We start from the raw sequence: 23818 nt of genomic DNA on the forward strand, positions 1-23818 counted from the left end.
GGGCTATGATTTGGATGGTAGCGGTCGTAGTATTAATAAAGGGTAAAGACCCTGCATTTCCCTGGTGTGAAAATCAGAAACCACGGAAAACCATCTTCAGGGCAGCCGACGGTGGAATTCGAACCCACTATCTCCCGAATGCAAGCTCACAACTGCGCAACCCTAACCGCACGGCCAACTCGCTCCGTAAGTAAAATAATAATAATAATAATAATAATAATAATAATAATAATAATAATAATAATAATAATAATAATAATAATAATAATAATAATAATAATAATAATAATAATAATCTGTAATACTAAAAGGAAGAGTCTGTCTGTCTTTTTTGCTAGTTGCTTTACGTCGCACCGACACAGATAGGTCTTATGGCGACGACGGGATATGAAGGGCCTAGGAGTTGGAAGGAAGCCGCCATGGCCTTAATTAAGGTACAGCCCCAGCATTTACCTGGTGTGAAAATGGGAAACCACGGAAAACAATCTTCACGGCTGCCGACAGTGGGATTCGAACCCAATATCTCCCGGATGAAAGCTCACAGCCGCGTGCCCCTGACCGCACGGCCAACTCGCCCGGTGTCTGTCTGTCTGTCCGTGTTTTGCGTGTGCGCGATGACCAGCAAAATCTACAGCACGCAGAGATTTGAAATTTTGAACATAGGCAGATGGAATGGGGTCCGAATGCACCTCGAAGCCAGAATTTTCACTTTCGCTTTCGCTGGTGAGTTATGAATGAAAAACCATCGGAAAACGAGTATTGGGATATGACAATCCAACGTGCTGTCATCAAGATTAAATGCATAGAGTCACTGTCGCTAGGCAATGTACATAAGATAGGTAGAGAACACAATTCAAGGAGCCATTTTACGTCCAGGGCGAGGAAGCCGTTTTTGGTGTCTGTCTGTGTGCGATGCCCAGCAAAATCTACAGCACACAGAGATCTAAAATTTTGAACATAGGTAGATGGAAGGGGGTCCGAATGCACCTCGTAGCCGGAATTTTCATTTTCGCTTTCGTTGGTGAGTTATGAATGAAAAACCATCGGAAAACATGTATTGGGATATGACAACGTACTGTCACCAAGATTAAATGCATAGAGTCACTGTCGCTAGGCAACGTACAAAAGATAGGTAGAGAACACAAATCAAGGAGCCATTTTATGTCCAGGGCGTAGGAAGCCGTTTTTAGTCTTACGTGGTGTGAGGGCATATGCCGCTGTTAATGGTGATTCGTCCGTCGGATCGGGACGCAAAGTCTTGAGCTATTCGAGAGGAGTGGGCTATGTGCCGGCGCCGAGTTTCATCCTCTTCATTCTTACTATCACGTATCATGTCATACATTTCATCTCATAAACTCATCTGATTAGGTTAACGTCATGAAAGTCATCTGGTCGTAAAAACTCGCTACGAAGATTCATCTCACTTCATACCCAAACCCCGTAGAGAAAGGGGACAAGGATTTGACACATACATTTAGAGGAAACATATAGGACACAAGATAGGCGATAATAATAAACAAGGAATAATACATGTATCAGTCAAGATGCCATATTAAGCCCGTGGAATAGGAAGTCACTTTCCTTCAATCTCTGATGTCTGTCTGTCTGTCTGTCTGTCTGTCTGTCTGTCTGTCTGTCCATGTGCATGTGTGCCCAACCAAATCCACGGCAAACAAAGATCTAAAATGTTTGTCATAGGTGGGCACAGGTTTTCACATAAGACGCATGGGTGTGTCTAAGAGCAATTCTTGCACCAAGACATGAATCTGTCAATGCCATCAACAAGCAACACTAACAAGAATTATCTGGTTTTCTACAAATTGAAAAGTCTATCGACACAACATGTCATACAGATGAGGCTGTCAACTACATGACAGAGATTTTGAACAATCTGGATTCACCTGGAGTACCCTCGAACATCTTGGGGTGAACGATTGTGGAACCGATTATCCTTCTCAGGAATATGAATACTTCCCCCTGCAATGAATACGGCTCTGAAACTGATGACGAATATTATTGAAGCCACCATCATGACTCAGCATGCCACGGGCGAAGTAGTATTCCTCGGACTGTAAGTCCATTGAGTAGGAAGCCATTTTCGGTCCACGATACGAGGAGCCATCAGGCCATAATATACGGAAGTGTTTGTGTGTGTGTGTGTGTGTGTGTGCGAAGCCCAGTCAAATCTACGACGCACAGAGATCTTAAATTTTGACATAGGACAATCGCTTAAAGTTGTAGGACTCCATCTTCGAAAACGGTGCTTTTGCCATTATCAACTGTACGTGGATTATTCAAGAGTTCGAAAGGCAAACACAATACAGTATACACCTTACCTCCAAATGGAAGGACATCAATATGGCTTATCCCAAACCTCTATAAGGAAACAATATATTTTGCATTATATAACATGGCCTTTTACATTGTTTTAATATTATTTGTACCATCAATCAACCCGGTATCTTAAGCATTGAAAGTAACATTATAATAAAAATAAAATAATGTAGGCTACTTATTTCATGCAATTTACGTCAAAACATGCGAGTTAATAAATATAATGTTTTAATTTGCTTTCAAATAAATAGTTTAGAAACATCTAACGGTTGAATTAATAAACGCGTGCAAAGCCGCGTGCACATGCTAATAATAATAATAATAATAATAATAATAATAATAATAATAATAATAATAATAATAATAATAATAATAATAATAATAATAATAATGCGTACTGCAAACAAAATGCTTTGTAGCAAGAGGGTGTTTAGGGGTTGTAGTAAAGATGTAAAGGAGAGCGCTTATAAGTCTCTGGTAAGACCCCAACTAGAGTATGGTTCCAGTGTATGGGACCCTCACCACGATTACTTGATTCAAGAACTGGAAAAAATCCACACAAAAAAGCTGTTCTGGGTGATTTCCGACAAAAGAGTAGCGTTACAAAAATGTTACAAAGTTTGGGCTGGGAAGAACTGGGAGAAAGGAGACGAGCTGCTCGACTGAGTGGTATGTTCCGAGCTGTCAGCGGAGAAATGGCGTGGAATGACATTAGTAGACGAATAGGTTTGAGTGGAGTCTTTAAAAGTAGGAGAGATCACAATATGAAGATAAAGTTGGTATACAAGAGGACAAATTGGGGCAAATATTCATTTGTAGGAAGGGGAGTTAGGGATTGGAATAACTTACCAAGGGAGATGTTCAATAAATGTCCAATGTCATTGAAATAATTTAAGAAAAAGCTAGGAAAACAACAGATAGGGAATCTGCCACGTGGGCGACTGCCCTAAATGCAGATCAGTATTGATTGACTGATTGATTGATTGATTGATTGATTGATTGATTGATTGATTGATTGATTGAATTTTGATCTTTTGGTTCTATCGGCGGCGTCACTTTCATCACCTTCTATAACGAATGTAAAATGTTCAATGTCTGCATTTTCTTGAACGATCGTCTTTTTAATTACTGAAACTGCTTCTACCTCTATGGCATCGTCGTTTGTAATAATCTCCTGGACCACAGCAATTCTTGCCAGCAACAGAGCAATGCGAACCAGCCTTCCTGCAGCCGCAGGCCTTAGTACATCCTTTCTTACAATGGCTAAATATTCTCTGTAGCAACGAATCTGGTGCTGAGTTTTTTGTTTTAATAGAAGTCAGCCATTACCTGCCTGTCATTCAGCCCCAATCCAAAGGGTTCTTTTCCGACCCCGTCTATGTTTGGATTTGTTGATAGAAACACATTCTCGAAAGAGACTCGACCCATGGACCATATTATCACGAGGCTAGAGCTTCTTAAATTAATTTCAGAAGAGGGGAATCAAGACTTCAGTCTGAGAACAGCTACACTTCTAGAGGGATCAAAACCCTCAATTTTAAGTTCAAACACAATGGAATGGCATCGAATCTTGGACAACAACTTACAATTTACAGATTACAATGGCCTCACGGGCCACGAATTCACATTAGATTCACGAATTTACATTAATAAATTCACGTCAGTACACCTCTTGTTACATTGAGCAGAACAACACTTTCTGAGCGTAAAAGCTTAAAATAAGCTATTACACTCGCTACCATTGTTTCAAATAACGGATCGAAGTATCCAGACCACAGGAGCCGAAGCTCATACTATATAGTAAAGAAAAAAAAAGATTAATGGAAAGGTCCGAAAACAAAATAAAAGGGAGGCTGAACCGACTCAAGGACCCCCAGTACATGTCAATAAAACCTAAGAGGGCAGAAGGTCCGAGACACAGAGGACACTTGGTGACAAAGAAAAATGAAAGTCCGAAATAACAAAAATTTAAATTTTAAAAACTTAGTTACCAGAAAACAAAGTTAATAAGGGAAACGAGGGTACACACTCGCGCGTCCTTATATTTTACACAGTCCCCGAGAGGGTTTTCTTTTTATATTAAGTCCGTAGACTGCCTGGAAAATCCTACATTGTAAATCGTAATAGAAAGAAGAATATCTACATTAACATTAAAGGAAACGCAGCTCAGCCTAACAGTTACATGCTGAGAGGAACGCTGGAATAGTTCGGCGAATGTTCTGCCTTACCTTTATACTGCCATAGCTACGCCGTATTAAGGCGTACAAAGAAGTGGGCCTGTGTAATCATCAAATTGCTAAGAAGATAGGGCGTTCAAGTTCCTTTATTGATAATTTTGTCAAACTGGGTGCATAATATGGACAAAATGGCAAATATGGTCTGACAAGAAAATTGTCAGCATCGGATAAGCGTTTCATTCTCCATAAATCAAATGTCAACAGCATGTGTTCCACTCAAATCGTGGTTGATTTGCAGTTACCAGTCACTTCCAGACGTGTTAGACAAATCATGGTTGAAGACGAGAATCTTGCCGTCAAGAAACGGCTCCATAAGCCACCTTTAAACAATGCTCATAAGGAGGATAGATTGAAGTTTGCTGAAGAACATATGCCGTGGAACTTATAATGGAAAAAAGTAATATTCAGTGTTGAGAAGAAGTTTAGTTTGGATGGGCTAGATGGTTTTCAGTATTATTGGCATGATCTCCGTACAGAAGAACAAGTTCGACTGAGTAGAAATTTTGGCGATGGCAGCGTTATGATCTGGACAGTATTCTGTGCTGAAGGCACTTCTACAATAGCATGGGTGCATCCCAAAAAAGAAATCTGATCATTATACAGAAATGCTGGAATTTGAATTGGTTCGTGTGTATGAGGAATTTGACGATGATAATTTAATTTTCCAAAAAGATAACGCTGAGATTAACAAGTCTGCGAAGACAAGAAATGGTTTCAAGATAAAGGAAATACACTTATGGGCTGGCCATCAAGAAGACCAGATTTACATCTAATAGATAATTTATGGGGGATCCTAGGAAGATGTTTTATCACAATGGACGGTAGTATGCGACTGTGGCTGAGGTGAAAACTGCAATTCGAAAGGAGTAGACCTCAATCTAAAACGAAGTGATCACTTCTCTTATACAATCAAAATGCCCAAGAGGATTTTCGCAGTTATTAAGAACCATGGAGGTTATTGTTGTGATATGTTGACTGTTTACCTTAGTTTATTCTAACAAAATTACATAAATGCCTTTATATTAATTTCCACATATGAATGAGATAGTTATAATATATTTATTTGTTTTTATAAATGCTAAACGTAAAATGAGAATGTATTTTGTATGCTTTGAATGTTAACTTTACAGGGGGAAATGCGTGGAATACTAAATAAGTAAATAAACTTCTTTCCCCACACAAAACCACGTGCCTTTATGCTGCCTTCATACTAATGTACACAGGTCAAAAAATTAAGGGAACATGTTTTTGAACTTATGCCATGCTTCACAAAACAATACCTCACACCCACGTATATTACCAGCTAAACCTTCATTCTTTCCCGTTGAAGTATGCAAAAAGAACATCGATGGATTGACGTTCATTTTCAGAACACAAAAGGAAATAGGGGCGAAACAAAGTGATAACAGTCCTCTAGGGTGGATTTTTATCACAGTTGGAGAGCGTCAGTATGGTGTATGTCCTCCACGAGTATTTATCGCAGCTTGGCACCTATGTGGCATGCTCCGTATAAGTCGACGGAGGTCCCGTTGCGGTATCAGGTCCCATTTTTCAATGAAAGTCTGTTCGAGGTCTTGGAGAGTCTGTGATGGAACAGGACGCCCACGAACACTTCTGTCAAGCCTATCCCACACGTACTCGATGGAATTAAGGTCGGGAATCACTGCTGGCCATTCCATCTCTTGAATGTCCAGTTCTCGCAAGACAGCTCTGGTGATGCACGCTACATAAGCCGTGGGATTGTCGTGCATGAGTACGAATTCTGGGCCAACACCGTATGTAACAAACAGCACATGCTGTAGCAGTATCTGCTCGATGTACCCCGCAGCGGTAAGATTACCACGGACGACGACAAGATCCGTACAGTCATCAATACTGATGGCACTCCACCCCATCACAGAACCTTGTCCGAATCGATCGCCTTCCTGGAGAACATTTGGCATGTACTGCTCACCACGGCGTCTCCATACACGTTGACGTCCATCACGCTGTGTCAGTGGAAATCTGGCCTCGTCTGTGAACAACACAGGTCTCCATTGGCGATGTTGCGAGTTGACGTGGGTACGGGCAAACAGAAGGCGAGCTGCGCGATGTTGCTGCGTTAAAGGGGGCACTCAAACAGGGCGTCTGGGTTGAAAGGACACTTCTCTTAACCTGTTCCTTACTGCCTGGTCAGACACCGTGACTCCAGTGACCCTCCTGAGGTCTTGCTGCAGTTCTCTGGCAGTTGCTAATCGACCCCGCAACGCACAAATGGTCAGATATCGGTCATCCTGTGGGGTTGTCATGCGTCCACGACCCTGTCCAATCTTCCTTGTGAACTGGCCTGCCTCACTGTAGCGATTCCACAAGCGTTGAATAACTGACGAAGAGACATTGAGATCCACAGCAACATGACGAAAAGTCCATTCTTCCTGAATCAAAGTGGCGGCCCTTGCGACTTGAACCTCGTTAAGATGTCTCATAGGATTTGTTGGTTGACGTACACTTGCTCAAATGACCGCAGTAGTCTGTGTATCTCACAACGACACACGGACGCACCACTATTTACTTTGTTTTGAGGGGTCACCTGAAGGTTTAATGCATGGCTACGCCTACAGATGGAGTATAACTTCGATTTTACATACCCCTGAGTAGCTAAGGTCTCAAGGTATGCTGTACGACCATTGGAACCCCATCTACCAAATTAACGTTCACATATCAGACGTTAAAAAACATGTTTCCCTAATTTTTTAACTGTGTATAAGGGGCGGATTTTTGTTTGAAAAGTTATATTTTGGACAAATTTAAGATATTGGTCATATTTCTGCTTGACGCGCAATTTAGTCATATTTCCTGTCATGCTCTAATGATTTTCATACTTAATGAATTTTTGTGGCAAGCTGTTCAGCGAGGGAATCTTGCTGTATTAGGGAGTCTATTTGTGGACGGAATATTACTCTGTATGCGGGAATGGACAGGTAGCAGGTAACTGGAATTATGAACAAGGGATCTTCTTGGAATTTCCTAATGAGGAGCACAAATTGATTGACAATACTCAGGAGAAAGGTACCTGGGGTGCATACGTACCTAATGAACTGGTATTTCTGTTTCCTAGAAAATAGAGGAATGTCTGGCTTGTTTTGAAACTACTTCTTCAGTGTAGCTTCAACATGGCTAAACCGAAGTGTTTAGAGAGTGTGAAATTAAGGCAGTTTGTTAATGAATTTGGAGAGTAGAATGTTAGTAGTGATGGTGTTATTTTATATTGTAGACTGTGTGAAGTGAAGGTACTGTATGTGCTCAGAAACGCTTTAATGTGCAGCAACATTGCGCTACAACTAAACATCAGAAGTGCTTAATAAAATCTTCCGCGGCAGAGAATAGGCAGCGTTTGCTTTTTGGAAAGGCCTCATGTGCAGCTACTGCTCCGTCAGACAACAGATCGGAATTCTGTAAGGATCTCTTCAGGATGATGGTTCCTTCAAATATTTCCTTGAAAATACTGAACAGTACCAGCTTCAGATCCTTCTTAGAGAAGTGCATCAGTCAACCTGTTCCCTATTAATCAACTTTGAGAAAATTTTATATCTCGAATCCCCATAAATATTTTAAAGAAGATAAGATCTGAAGTCCTCAACCACAAGACATGGGTTTCATTGGACGAAACAACTGACGTAAATGGTAGGTACGTAGCTAACGTAATTACTGACATTCTGATAGATTACAAGCCCGGTAATGTGTTTCTCCTGACGTGTACGGTTTTAGAGAAAGTGAACCATTCCCCCACTGCAATGCTGTTTGATGATGCTATGAAGTTACTGTGGCCAGATGGGGTAAAAAGAAGCAACTTGTAACTGATGCCGCCCCGTACATGAGGGAGGCAGCCAAAGCACTAAATCTACTTTATCTGAAAATGGTCCACATAACGTTCCTTGCCCATGCTTTGCATAGAGTGGCCGAAGAGGTTCGGATCAACCACCCTGAAGCAGATAAGTTAACTGCAAATGGCAAGAAAATATTCCTGAAGGCTCCCCTTCGGGTTCAAAAGTTGACAGAAACTGCTCCTACTATGCCTCTTCCACCGCAGCCTGTTCTTACTCGCTGGGGAACTTGGTTCGACGCTGTTCAATATTACTGCAGTAATTATGATTCCTTTTAAGAACATGTATTGGCGGAAGCCTGTTTGTTCAACAATAAATAAATAAATAAATAAATAAATAAATAAAATTATGATTCCTTCAAGGCGATTGTTCAGGAATTTGATACTTGCGATTCATCATCTGTCAGGATTGTGCAAAATTCGTTTACTTCTGCCAGCTTGGTCGGAAATTTGGCGTTCATATAATCGAATTTCAGTGTGATACCAACAGCAATCACTCGTCTTGAAACTGTGGGGCTTCCACTAAGTGACAAGTTGGATATTGTGAAGAACATTGAGTGTAATTTGAAGAAAGGGAAGGGTGAAGTGACTGAAAAAAATTTGAAAAACTGCAAAGAATGCTGTTCTCAAATGAAGGTTATTCTATGCTTTGTAAGATAATTGACATTCTTTGTGGACACCATACAACATTCGGAGATTTTCAGCAGCAGTTTTCTTCGAAGGACGTAACCTTGTTCAAATTTGCCTCCATAACATTGTGTGACGTCAAGCGGAGTTTCTCTAGGTACAGAAACATTCTGTCTGACTACCAAAGAGGGTTCGAGTTCGACAATTTGAAAATGCACATGATCACCCAGTGCAATTTCACTGCCGGAAAGGAATACTAAGACCAGGCAGGGATTGATATTTTCATCGTCATTTTTATAGAAATTTTCCGATTCAGAACTAGTTAAATACTTTATCAGATCATCCGTTGCTAATTATTTCTTGATTTTTCAGGATACGTGTGCTACCATATCTGAAGATAAAAATAACTTTGTGATTAACAGAAATTGAATGTAACAAACAAAACTGACGTTCATTTATAGGCCTAAATTAATCAATTACCATATAAGGTCATATTTTTCTTCCTATTTCAGTCACATATGAAAGATTTTTGAGTCATATTTACTTATATATTTCGAAGATTTTTAGATCATTAAAATCCGCCCCTATTTTAAACCACACGTAACGCATCAGAATGTTTGTTTCAACATCTCCCCTATCGCGTACACGTCGCTGCACGCTAAATATGGACCGAGTGAGTTGATCGCGCGGTTAGAGCCGCGTAGCTATGAGCTTGGATTCGGGAGATAGTGGGTTCAAATCCCACCGTTGGCATCTCTGAAGATGTTTTTCCGTTGCTCCCCATTTTCACACCCGGCAAATCCTGATTGTACCATAATGAAGGCACCGGCCGCTACATTTCCAACCCTATCCCTTCCCCCATCCTTACGTCGCCGAAAATCTTCGATGTGTTAGTACGACTTTAAAACCACTAGCAAAAAAAAAAAAAAAAAGCACAAAATACGGAGTCGCTCTCGACGAGGGATTTACAGTAGATCTTGACCATTTGATACATGGTATGGGTCTCAGCGGCCGGGCGCCGTACGCTAATTTCGATATTTCTGTCAGTTTCTGCAGGAACGACCTGTACCTCACTGACATCATCACAAATGTTGTTAAATATTACCTGCAGGAATGAAAGATTCATCGGAGAAATTTTACTCAGATGCAAAATAATTGCTACTAACTCACTGTTAAATGCCGTGGGCCTGAAAGACCCATACAACCTTCTTACCTGTTTTTGTTTAACTCTCAAGGTACATTAAATTAAATGTTCACACTATCAGCTTTTCTGGAGTGCTTCTGTGGCGGTGGTTATTTTTTTCAAGAGGAAGTAGGCTACAACTAGGTAATTATCCTCTCTGAACAAATAAAATGGAAAAGAAATTTAAAATAAAATTATTTATTCAACGGAGGAATTTTGAAATGAATTACAAAGTAAAACAAAAATTATTGCATGAAGCCGGAAAGGTCACTGACGAATCAATAGGGAACGTAATTTCCCTGAGCAGCAGAACACTCGAAATTTACATAACCTTGATTAATTCACTGTCACACATAACGCTGATGACATGATCAACAGTAGTCATCAGCTAGTATGCGTTCGAGTGTCTCCTGCAGGTCGAGGCTTCGTGATAGGCCAGATATATCGGCGCACTCTGTGAGGGCGTGGGCTACGGTGAAGTCGTCACCACAAGAACACACTGGAGGGTCTTCCCTTCTTAGGAGATAAAAGTGCGTACATCGTCCGTGACCCACCCTCAGCCTACACAAAAACTACGGCCCCTCTCCGTGAAGGCCGGAAAGAGCACCGCCATGGTAGTTTTCTTAATTGTCCTCAGCTTGTTCGGAGTTCGGATAACTAGCTACTCCGATTCCCATGACGCCAGATGATGATGATGACGATGATGCTTGTTGTTTAAAAGGGTCTAACATCTAGGTCATCGGCCCCTAAAATAGTACGAAATGAGACGGAATGTTATGACAATTTAAAAATCCATAATCCCCAACTGACCAGATTCGAAAACGTGAGGACGAAGAATGAATGGATGGATATAAAGTTAAAACAATCAGTGGATCCGACCCGCAATGCTCCACATTCCCAGAAACTAGCGTTAAACAATAGTATTACTGACCAAGCGACTGCTTATAAAGCACAATACTGAATCGATGATGCTGGTAGTCGAAAGGGGTCCAAAATCCAGGCCATCAGCCCCTCATAATGGTACTTATCGCCAGGAAAACAGAACCATGTTATTTGTCATGCTGCGGTACTAATCAAAAGTAGCGTAGGCTCGCGGTATTCCACACATTATGGTACTACTCGCACGTCATGAAATTCGCACATGTAACACAGACCTATGGTGTTTCGCACACTGCGGAGCTATTTACAGGCAACGAAAACCTATGGCGTTTGTCACATAAGTGGACTAACCACAGGGACCCCCACTATCCCGTGGTGTTCCTCACATAGTGGGCATTAGGCATAGGCAAGGCAGAACCATGGTGTCGCTCATCCCATCGTGTTGCTCATATAGGGGTACGAATCACAGGTACTGTAAAATGCATCCTGAGCCATACACTATCGCTACTAATCAAAAACCTATTTTGTACCTAACATAGTGGTACTACGCGCAAGTAAAAGCGACCTATGGTGTTCCCCGCGTGATGGTACTAATTACAAGTAGTTTCATGGTTCTAATAAAAATCATCCCTTGGTCACCCCTTTTTGTCGCCTCTTACGACAGGCAGGGGATTCTGTGGGTGTATTCTTCGTCTGTGTCCCCCACCCACAGGGGCTGTGTGTTTGATCCCAGAGAGGTATTTTATTTCCCTCAAGTCCGCCGGCAAGCCGGTTAGGACCCCCCCCCCCCCATCCACCACCTAGGACGTGCCACGTGGGAGTATCACCTCTCCCCCTTCTACGTCAGTATAGTAGGTTCGTGGCCAGGACACCAGGATGGTTCGACGTAGTTGAGAACAAATATTTTTAGTAGGTACATTCATAGGCCTTAGAGGTAAAAGGACCGCTTCCTGTGTAGCTGTATCCGCAAGTTCCTTTCCCGAAATCCCAACGCGGCTTGGAAGCCACGCGAAAGTGATTCTGGTGTCAGCATCATTTTACATGCCTGAAAGGTCATGAATCCGCTGCATCAGTGGATGTTGCGGGAAACAGGTGTCAATGGACTGCAGAGAACTTAACAAGTCAGTACAAACGAGAAAGTAGTTTCTTTCGCCATCCAGTGCAAACTGCAGAGCTTCTAAGGTGACAAAAACCTCTGCAGTATACCGCTATGGATACTAGGAAGCGAGATCTTCATGCTGATATTATCGGTGACGAAAGGGCAACTCACAGATTTTCAGATCTTAGGACCAACAGTGAAAACTTGTCTCGCGTCAGGATACTGGTGAACGAAGTCCTGGAAATACCTCCGATACACGGAGGAATCCGTGTTCACCTTTGGTACACGAAGTAGATCTAGCCAGTATATACCGGACGCGGACCTAATCACGGAGGTACCTAGCTAAAAGTCCGCTCAAGACAACCACCGATATCTATATTTAACTGTGTGGCATTCGGCCGGTCTTGGTACCTCTGGTAGTATTGGGTACTTGGACAGCTTGTATGCAGCGGCATTTCAAACATTTTGGCAGCGTACATGAAAAGTAATTGCTGCCTCCTTATTCGTTAAGATGGAAGCAAGTAGGCTGGGAATGGGGCTAGTACGGAAAGCTCCCGTTGCCAGATTAACTCCACTATGGTGAACACTGTCTAAAAGGCTCAACGTAGATATTGATGCTGAGCGATGAGCCGCACTAACATAGTCCATTCGGGAGAGGACTGCTGCCGTATAGAAACGTAGCAGCACCGTAGGTCAGTCTCCCACGAAGTGCCGCTGAGAAACTTAAGCATGTTATGTCTCTTCATGCAGGCAACCTTCAGCTTATGGATGCGGGGCTGCCACGTTAGTCTTATCAAAATGGAGACTCAGGAATCTGCAGGTGTCTACGGTAAAACACTGTTTTGCAAACGGAGCTCTGGATCAGGATGCGCAAACCGACGTCGACAGAAGTGTACAATCGAGGTTTTCGCCGCTGAAAATCGAAAACCATGTTGCAGGGCCCATCTGTCGACTCGGTTAATGGTTTGCTGTGGCTGTCTCATAAAAACGCCACCCTTCCGGAGCTGTAATGTAGAGCTAAATAGTCTATATACAGCGATGGAACGACCACGAGCCCAGCAGCGGCAACTATGCTGTTGATGGCGATTGCAAAAAGCGTGATACTCAGTGCAGATCTCAGTGGTATTCCATTTTCTTGAACGTAATATTGAGAAAATGCATCCCCTACTCGGACTCGAAATAGCCGGAGGGTCATGACGTTCTCAATAAACGTTGGTAAATTTCCCCGAAATCCCCACTAGTGTAGTGTGGATGAAGTCCCATATCGCCAGGTAGTATTGTAAGCTCTCTCCAGGTTAAAAAAAAACACGGCGACTAGGTGTTCCTTCCGGAGGAAGGCCTCCTGAAAGGCGCTCTCCAGTCTGACTAGATGATCGGTGGCAGACCGATGAGAGCGAAAACCACACTGGTAGTTAGTCAAGAGACCTTACTTTTCCACGACCCACACAAGACGCCGGTTAACCATCCTTTCGAATAGCTTACAAAGGCCATTTCTAAGGCATATAGCCTACACTACCCAGAAGTTTTGGATCTTTACCTGGCTTGGGAACTGGTATTACAATTCCCTGAGTTTGAAACATTCCCTCACGCCATATTATATTGAATAGGGTGAGAATATCCTTGAGACATCGGTCACTCAAATGTTTAATCATTTGATTATGGATTTTGTCCGGTCCAGGAGCCTTGTCCCTGCACAGCGCGAGTGCACTCCGCAATTCTCACTCCGTGAAAGGCACATTATAGGAATGCGAAGAACTAGAAGCGAAGGAGAGATGGTTTACCTCTGCCTCGCGCTTGATTGGTAGAGATGCAGAGTCGTATCTCCCAGAGCTGGACGTATCTGCGAAATGTGACGCGATGTGGTCTGCAATTACTGAAGGAATCGTAACTATATCTCCATTAATGGAGATTCCGAGGACTGAGAGCAAGTTCTGTACTCCGACAATACGGCGTAGTTTTGTCCTCGCGTAACTTAATAGCTTATCAACGCCTTCGCATGCTTCTGACAAGACGTCGCACGTTTAGTTGAGACAGATGTCCCAAATTTTCCGAAAGGACGTCATTAGGGTGATAGATTTCTCGCCCGGATGCATTGCTCCAGTTGGCCCAGACTTATTCAATCGGATTCAAATTGGGACTTCTGTTGGCCACTCCATTCGGTGTACGTGGTGCTCTTGCAGGATTCTCTGAACGATGTTGGCATCATGCGATCGAGCATGATCATGCATGAATAATAAGTTTTCTCCAAGTTGCCTCACGTGAGGATAAACATATAACACTAAGACCTTGTCAATGTACTGTCGAGCAGTTAAGGATCCACTGCGAATGATCATGGGATCTGTTTTCTTGTCAAGGCTTACGCCTGTCCTCACCGAAAGAGATCCACATCTATAAGCAACGGTGGGTTGTACAGCTGTCGGAGAAAATCGCTCTCCACGCCTTCTCCAGACTCGTAGACGACCATCTGAGCAATACAACGCAAAACAAGATTCATCCGAGAAACGCAAAGGATTCCAGTGTCTTGGCTGCCCGGGCATCGAGCCTTCTACTAAACGATGTCGTCTGTACAGTGCACATACTTTAGCGGGTCTTAGGGATCTTAAAATGGCCTCTTGAAGCCTGTTTCTGACAGTATGGTCACTCATTTGTACTCTATAAGCCTGCTGTAGTCCACATGTAGTGCTCGTGCCGTAACTTGGTTGTTGTAGACACATGAAACAATCCTGCCCTGGTTTTTTTTTCTTTGGCGGCTCGTGTCAGGGCGCCTGGCTACACTTCCAATGCGCTGGAAACGTTTCCACAAATACCACATCGTATACAGAGCAACCCTTAGCATTCTAGCAACGTACCTCTGGGAATATCCTTCTTGAAGCAGTGTAGTGCACGAGCAACTTAATTCGACGACAACTACCTCCCCCGTTGCCTATCTCGGTCGACATGATCAGCCATGACTTGTAAACACAACATTCCACGTAGACCAACAATCGCACATACTTTGAATTGAGGCACTCGTATTTTCAATTGACAATGACACCTCCCAAACATCCCAATAACAGTGGAGTACTATGTTATGTAAACAAGACATATTATTGCCCCAATAATCCAATCCCCATCCCACAATCGTGCCGGTTAGATGTGTATTGAGCAAATGTTCCCATTATGTAACACAAATATATATAATAAGAGTTTTGTCTGTACATTGCTCAGAAATGGAAAAGAATGGTATTTCTGTATCGGTCATGTCCACAGTAACAAGGAAATGCACTTTTTACTTTTCCGTAATGTCTGTCTGTCTGTCTGTCTGTCTATGTATGTATGTATGTATGTATGTATGTACACGCATCACAAGGAAACGGCTGAAGAGAATTTAATGAAAATCGGTATGTGAAGTCGGGGGATGAGCCGCTACAATGTAGGCTATAATCCCCTGTGGGTGGGGGCGGTAGAATAACACCCACGGTATCCCCTGCCTGTCGTAAGAGGCGACTGAAAGGGGCCCCAGGGGCTCTGAACTTTGGAGCGTGGGTTGGCGACCACGGGGCCCTCAGCTGAGTCCTGGCATTGCTTCCACTTACTTGTGCCAGGCTCCTCACTTTCATCTTTCCTATCCGACCTCTCTTGGTCAACTCTTGTTCTTTTCCGACGGCGACGCTATTAGGTTTGCGAGGGCTAGGGAGTCTTTCATTTTCATGCCCTTCGTGGCCCTTGTCTTCCTTTGGCCGATACCTTCATTTTTCGAAGTGTCGGATCCCTTCCATTTTTTCCTCTGTAGTGTTATATAGAGGATGGTTGCCTAGTTGTACTTCCTCTTAAAACAATAATCACCACCACCACCACCTATCGATAAATATAGCTTAACTTAAGTTATACAGAATTAAATTTCTGATAATTTATGTCATACATTGTTACCGTAACGGCTATGATAGCACAGATAATTATTTAAGAATTTGTATTTTTGTTGCTAAGTCCATATCAACGCCGAGCCAAGAGAAAATGGGTTAACAGAATTTAATGAAAATCGGTATATAGAGTCGGGGATAAGAAACTACAGTCTAAGTTATAAAGAATTTTATTCACCCTGGATGAAATTGTAGTTTAGGTGAAAGCGTCTAAAATTTAATTTATAAATACCTATTTTATTGGTCCCATCGAAAAGTACTACATAACAAAAGTTATAGAGAATACAATTCCCGATCATTTATGTTTTATTCACTTTTACCGTACCGACTATGATAAGAGTGGTATTTCAGAGTCGGAAGGAAACTATTGTCGCGGCCACGAAATTAGGCGGGTGAGGAAAATTGCGCTGTCGTCAGATATGGGAACGGCGAAGCGACAGATGGTCGAAAGTCGCTTACCTCCAAGCACAGATTGGCAACGCTGATTGTGCAGTGCTGTCTAGTTGAAGCCCATCCGCTCCAGGCCACCTTACCCGAGTCATGCCCTGTCAAGCAGCTGTTGATCTCGCACCGTAAGTGCAGTTAAAGATGGATAGTGAATGTGTTCAGCCTGGTGTTTCTTCGGGTCTGTTATCTGAAGAGGACGAAGTAAGTGCGAGAAACGAACAAGAAACTCCTCTGAAGCATCGTCGGTTGGAAGGGCTTAAGAAGAAGTATTTAGCCAGCCAGACAAAATCCGTAATTGTGAATGTATTGTAATACGTGCAGAATTTGGCCGAGTCAAATATTTTGCAGACTGTGAACTTCAAGAAAAGCCAAGAATTGACTGCTACAATGTGTAATGTTAGCCTTCGTTCGGTCCAGAGATGTGTTAATGAAGCGAAATATTCACCCAACCAAAAAACACTTTCATCTCCAAGGAAAAACTACGTAAGGGAGAAAAAAAGTGTGCTTAGTGATTTTCACTGCGATGTAGTTAGGCGAAATGTGCTCGAATTTTACGACCGTGAGGAATTTCCTACAGCGGAAAAAGTGCGTAAACAGCTAAGAGAGAAGATTCGATATAGTGGAAGTGTACGTTCAGTGCGACGAGTGCTGCACAACTTAGGCTTCAAATACAAGAGGGCTAACGATGGAAGAAAATTTCTGCTAGAAAGACAGGACATTGTTGTAGCTCGTGCACGATTTTTGAGAAAAATGCATGACCTCAAACATGAACAATACCCGACACAACGTATTTATTTAGACGAGACTTGGGTTAATCAGTCGCACAGTAAACAGTTTATCTGGCAACATTCAGATAAGAGCGGTGGATGAAGGTGCCCACTGGGAAAGGTAGAAGACTGATTGTTTGCCACGCAGGTGGTATTAAAGGTTTTATACCCCAGTGTAAGTGGGTGTTCCTATTAAAGAAGAATAGCCTGGACTACCACTCAGAAATGAACCAGGCATCTTTTAAAAAGTGGTTTGTAGAAGATCTGCTATTAAGTTTGGAGGAACCGTCTATAATAGTTATGGACAATGCTCCATATCATTCAGCTTTACTTGAAAAAGTACCCAACGCAAGCTGTAAGAAGAAAGAAACTCAAGAGTGGTTGCTGAAGAGAAACATACCTTTTAGTGAACAAGAAACTCGAGCTGAACTTTTGGAAAAAGTTGCTCCCTTCAAAGTAAAAAAAAAAAAAGTACGAGCTTGATGAATTAGCTCTCTCTTGGGGCCATGAGGTAGTAAGGTTGCCACCCTACCACTGCTAATACAACCCAATAGAATTGATATGGGCTCAAGTCAAGAGAGAAGTGGTAGAGCGGAACAAGATATTCAAAATAAAGGACGTAGAAAAACTCACGTCAGAAGCCATCGACGGTGTGACTGCTGCAGACTGGGAAAAGTGCTTCAATCGCGCGGAAAATCTCCAAACAGATGATTGGGCCAAGGAAATAGTAAGGGACGAAAGAATGGAATCATTCATCATCAGTGTAAATGACGACTCGACAGATAGTGAGATGAGTGATGCCAGTGACTAAGAAATCAGACTGCCTTGTAGCTAGAAGCCGATTCTTAATTCATGGTAAGTTCATGTAAATCTATTCTTTAAAGTAGTTCTTTATCTATATTACTCAGTGCAATATACAGTATTCAAATATTTAAAGTTATAATGTAATAAAACTGATACAGATTAATATGTAATCAGAAAGTATTTACGGTGTCCTGCTGCCTGTACTGGCGCGCGCGCCCCGAACGACTCAGCTAGCGACATTTACATGATCGCTTTCCGAGTCATTTTCCAGGAAAACCACAAGACTCACGGGAACATGTTTCAGATAAAAAATATTAGTCAGGCATTTTTCTACATTTTTCCCGCAAACAAAATTTTATTGGCTGAAGAAATAAAAACTTGGCCGCTTACTGAAATTTTCAATACATGATTCTATGGATTTAAATTTACTCGTTCAAGATTTTATTTTTAACTATTATTTAAAGTGGTTTATATGGAAAATAGTAATACCATTGAAATCAGCGGTCTTTTCTGAAGATTGTAATATAATTGGTTTTGAAACATTTTATGACGTAACATCAGGAGCTTGAGAGAGAACAACTTCCCTCGCGCTCCGAAATTGTGTGTTCACTTAGACATTTCTTCGCCAGTTGCTACATAACCTTGGCAACAGCGTAATTTCTCTCACCCGCCTAATGTCGTGGCCGCGATAATAAATGTGACGGCCTACAATATCGAAAGCGCATAACATTGATCAACAATAACATTACTCTGACCACTGTTTGTTGTGATGTTCTTTGTCTCTTATGCTGCCGCTCAACTCCGATAGATGGGATTACTGCTGCGTACCGAGTATAACAGCCTGACTGAATACTGGCGTGAAATAGCTGGGGAGTTAGAAAACTTCCTTCTTTAGCATAGCATTCCTCTGGTTCATACATTTTCTGATACTGCTGGTACGTAACACACTGGTTCATCATAGTATTCCAGCTATTCGATCCCTACCCTAGCACGCTGTTTTGAATGAGCAGTGTGCACACTTAAGGCAGGGGCTCACTCAGTAGTAGTAGTAGTAGTAGTAGTAGTAGTAGTATGAGCTGGTCTATAATTACAATTTAGGCCTATTCCAAATGATAGCACCACAATTCACTAAATAACTCAAAATTCAACCCTGAAAGAGCCGTTTCTTAAGAAGAGCCTCTTCCTCTTAACTTTTATTAAATTCTACATTCATTTTATTCCAAATTAGCAGTGAAGAGGGCGTTTCTACTGTGGCTTGGAGGAAAAATTTGCCCCCAAGTCAGATTTTTCCGCCGCCAGTGTAGTGAGTTGAGATTTTCTGACTCATCGGGTACTCACAGGAAACCGATTAGTAAAAGGGCATAGTTACCCTAGGACTCTCTACTATTCGACCTCACCCCCCCCCCCGAAAAAAGACGAAGAGTGTTCACGGATCACGGCTGTCTGCGGCCTGGTCATTCCAGCTCTGGAACTTTGGACTTAGATCAGCAGCGTAGTACTGTTCGTTAAAAGTGAGAAAATGTGTGGTTTTTAATTTGATCGAGTATTTCATATGAAGGCATTGCTTTTACTCGCGCCATTCCTACTGACGTCATTGTAATGACGTCATGACCTATATTAATTTCAGTTGGGAGAACCACTAAGACATTCTTTCTGAGGATATAAACATGCAGGTGGGGAGTGAGTGTCTGCCATTATAATGAAATTCCCCAACCTGACTGACTGATAGTAGGCAAGCGGACCTACCATTACAATGAAAATTCTCTAACTCAGTCTTCGCATGAGACGTTTGATGATTTCCCCGTCGCGTTTCTAGGATAACGTTAAGAGCTATACAATTTAATACAGTCTTCCTCACAACGTGTACACTAACTAACGCGGAATTCTGTATACAATGTAGAATCCCGTAGTGAAGCACGGGTACATCAGCTAGTTAATGATAAATCTAAAACATTTGAAATGATCCCTAGTAAATTCTTTAGGGACGGAATGCCAAGTAATAACAACGAATGATACTGTCAACAACCGAGCTCGATAGCTGCAGTCGCTTAAGTGCGGCCAGTACCCAGTATTCGGGAGATAGTAGGTTCGAACCCCGCTGTCGATAGCCCTGAAAATGGTTTTCCGTGGTTTCCCATTTTCACACCAGGCAAATGCTGGGGCTGTACCTTAATTAAGGCCACGGCCGCTTCCTTCCCACTCCTAGCCCTTTCCTGTCCCATCGTCGCCGTAAGACCTATCTGTGTCGTGCGACGTAAAAGAACTAGCGATACTGTCAACAACGCTTTACACAACTGGAACAATTTATATTAAAACTCTTGGGTTAGATGTACGATATAATCTGTTTCTAGCAGATCATTTCTCAACATTACACACTTGTGGCTTGTGTGGAACATTTTAAAATAGTTGGTAACTTTGAAGAAGTACAAGCAGACATCACAGAGTGAGTTTTGGTTCTACTTTTAAATGATCAAATCTAGGTACCGGTATAGTGAAATGAAATGGCGTATGGCTTTTAGTGCCAGGAGTGTCCGAGGATATGTTCGGCTCGTCAGGTGCAGGTCTTTCGATTTGACTCCCTTAGGCGACCTGCACGTCATGATGAGGATGAAATGATGATGAAGACGACACATACACCCAGCCCCCGTGTCAGAGAAATTTACCAATGATGGTTAAAATTCCCGACCCTGCCGGGGATCGAACCTGGAACCCCTGTGGCCAAAGGCCAGCACGCTAACCATTTAGCCATGAAGTAGCCGATGGTCAATCGCAGCAACAGAAATAACAGAAACACACTTTGCGAGACCCGCTCAACCATTGCACTCCGGGTTGATGCGGCAAGAATGACCTGTTAACGCGCCAGATCTTTTTAAAAACTAACCTGCTCAACCGTGCGGGTCATGCAGGAAAGAGTATCGAGATTTTATAATTATTATATTATGTAATTCCGTTGGTTCTACCCTTAAGGTTTAGCGAGCCTCAAAGGCCAGGTCAGGGTTTTTTTTTTTTACTTTGATGTGAGAGCTCGTTCGAGGTCCACTCAGCCAACGTGAGAACAACTGAGAAGCTAACTGACGGTGAGATAGTGAGCCTGGTCTAGAAAGCCAAGAATAACGGCCGAGAGGAACCGTCCCACTGAAAAACTTACATCGTAATCTGCATGCCTTCGGGCTGAACCGCGGTCGCTTGATAGGTCAAGGTCCACCAGTGCTATAGTGTCATGGTTTTTTTTGGTTTGTTTGTTTGTTTGTTACAAGCTACGGCTCGGAAGTTGAAGACCTGTAAATTATCTAAAAAAAGACCTGGAATAAGACCTAAAAATATCCAGAAAAAGATCTCAAACCTGGCAAAAGGGCATAAAATGCTATACAAATTTATCTGTAATTTTAGTTTTAATTACACATTTAATCAATAAATATGCAGTGCAATGATATATGAATGAAATACTTATTTTTTTGAGACACTACATATTTTTAGATTAACATAATTTAAAAAGGGGAAATCCGTGTTTGTTAAATAAAGTACTTGAAGAATTTAGAATGAAGTGTTTTTCCACTTAAGAATGAATTCAGCGAACCCGCAATGGACATCCTGGAGAAAGAAATTGAAATCAGTATAACTGGAATCATATTTGGCTTAACCATACTAGGGTTACAGAAATTGGAATTCGGAAACCTTACCTCAGTTGGCTTTGCATTATATCACAATAGTCATCTCCAAGTTCTTAGCTGTAAAGATCGTCGGTTTTATGATAGTACGTTGCAAAATATCAAGAAACTTCCCGAAGCAAAAAAAAAAAAAAAAAATCACATCAAAATGTTTCTCCTTTCAATATTTCACTTATCTTGCACATAATTTGATACCCCTGTTTGTTTTTCAAGCATTGGCATCGTGTTTTTGTTTCTTTTTTATTTTCGTTTTATTTTCTTTCTTTCTTTCTTTCTTTCTTTCTTTCTTTCTTTCTTTCTTTCTTTCCTCCAGATCTTACAGTGATTAAACAATTCGATCATTACGGAGAACACTTTAACACTCCAACCCAAGCAATATAGAAAAGAATGAGCTACAAAACTAACAAAACAAACAAAATTAAGCTCCTAATCGGAGAACAGATAGCCATGTTAACACGGCATACAATAAAGCTACGGCAAAACAAAACAAAATTGAGCTCCTGTTCGGAGAACAATAGCCTAAGCAACATGGCATAAAGAAATGAAATACCTTTCGGCAATATATTTTCTCTCTTACTACAGAAAAGATGTTTAAGAGGTGACAGATGAACTATAACGATGATTCTAATTGAGAATGTGCAGTACACAATAATGTAGTTGAAAGAAGGTGTAGTTGAAAAAAAAAAAGAAAAAAAAAGCCGTTAAGAGCTAGAAAGGCTAAAAAGCACCTGTAAGCCAAAAACCGCTGAAAAAGGTAAACGAGGATAAATAAAATTCACAATTTTCTGGCCTACAATGACCCAGAATGAACATAATTATGTTGGGCCTCGTCTTCGGATTTTTCCTCAACTTCCGAGCCCTAGTTATAACTAATTCCAATCTTTGATTGCTGAGATGAACATTCTTCATTTCCTTGGAAAATATTCCAACTAAGTAGGCCTAGTTACAAGAAAAGATAGAAAATGTGAATAACTTCCACAGAAATTAATTCGTTCATGGTATTTTCAAGACAAAGTGGAATCAAATTTAAAGAACATGTACAATGCAAATCTATTATTTACGTTTATAATCCGCTTTTACGTCACACCGACACAGATAGGTCTTATGGCGACGGTGGGATAAAAGAGTGCTAGGAATGGGAAGAAAGCAATCGTGACCTTAATTAAGGTACAGTCTCAGCATTCGCAAGGTGTGAAAATGGGGAAAACACGGAATACCATCGTCGGGGCTGCCGAGAGTGGGGTTCGAACCCACTATCTCCCGAATGCAAGCTGATAGCTAAGTGACCCAAACCACGCGGCCACCTGCTCGGTCTTTATTTTATGGTATATCAAATAATTTCAACTTGTGCTGGAAATGGATGAATTTTCAGGGTGGAAATAAAATAATTAACAAAGATTGGCATGATAACATTTTGACAAATCACGCCAGTTGTCTTCTTAACCCCCATCTGACACACACGCGCGCGCTCCCTCGCTCTTTCTCTCTCTGGTGCACAGGACTGATGAATGAAAGGCAGCCCCTATATAAGGTGAATTAGTTATTCACATGAATAGTAAATCCTTTGGGCGAAATATAGGAGCCCATAAACATCAAGAAGAAGAATAGTAAATCCTACCTTGATCAGAACCATCGTCAAGCAGCAGGGGTGAGACAGTTAGTAATGTTGGGTTGACAGCTGAGAGGCTATTCGTACAGTCCGTCGACACACGATAGGATCTACGTCCCCTTTCTTCCACCCGTAGGAAACTCTCGTCGTACTGGGGCATGTCATTTGATGATAATTTACTTTTTCCCCCACTTATAACCAAAACAAACCGTTAAATAATCTTCACTATTACACACCTAACTTACGTAGTCAGATACACACACATATCTCGATCAACCCAACTTTCCTTCGAACCAACTATACAAGAGATTCGCAATGTTGTTCATAACAATTGAATAATCCCACACAACACTAAAAAAACTATATAATGATAATATCTGGAATTCTATAACATATTACTAAA

General features: G+C 41.8%; 1 protein-coding gene across 1 annotated transcript in view; it reads right to left on the reverse strand.

Annotated features, from left to right (window-relative positions):
• C3G (C3G guanyl-nucleotide exchange factor) overlaps positions 1-23524 on the reverse strand; it is a 426509-nt gene extending 402985 nt beyond the window's left edge. Inside the window, exon 1 of the mRNA XM_068226676.1 lies at positions 23425-23524. The gene's annotated coding sequence lies outside the window, so the exon portion shown is untranslated. The remainder of the gene's footprint in view (positions 1-23424) is intronic.
• Between the last annotated feature and the right edge of the window lie 294 nt (positions 23525-23818).

This window comes from Anabrus simplex, chromosome 3 (assembly GCF_040414725.1).
Source record: "Anabrus simplex isolate iqAnaSimp1 chromosome 3, ASM4041472v1, whole genome shotgun sequence".
Lineage (NCBI taxonomy): Eukaryota > Metazoa > Arthropoda > Insecta > Orthoptera > Tettigoniidae > Anabrus > Anabrus simplex.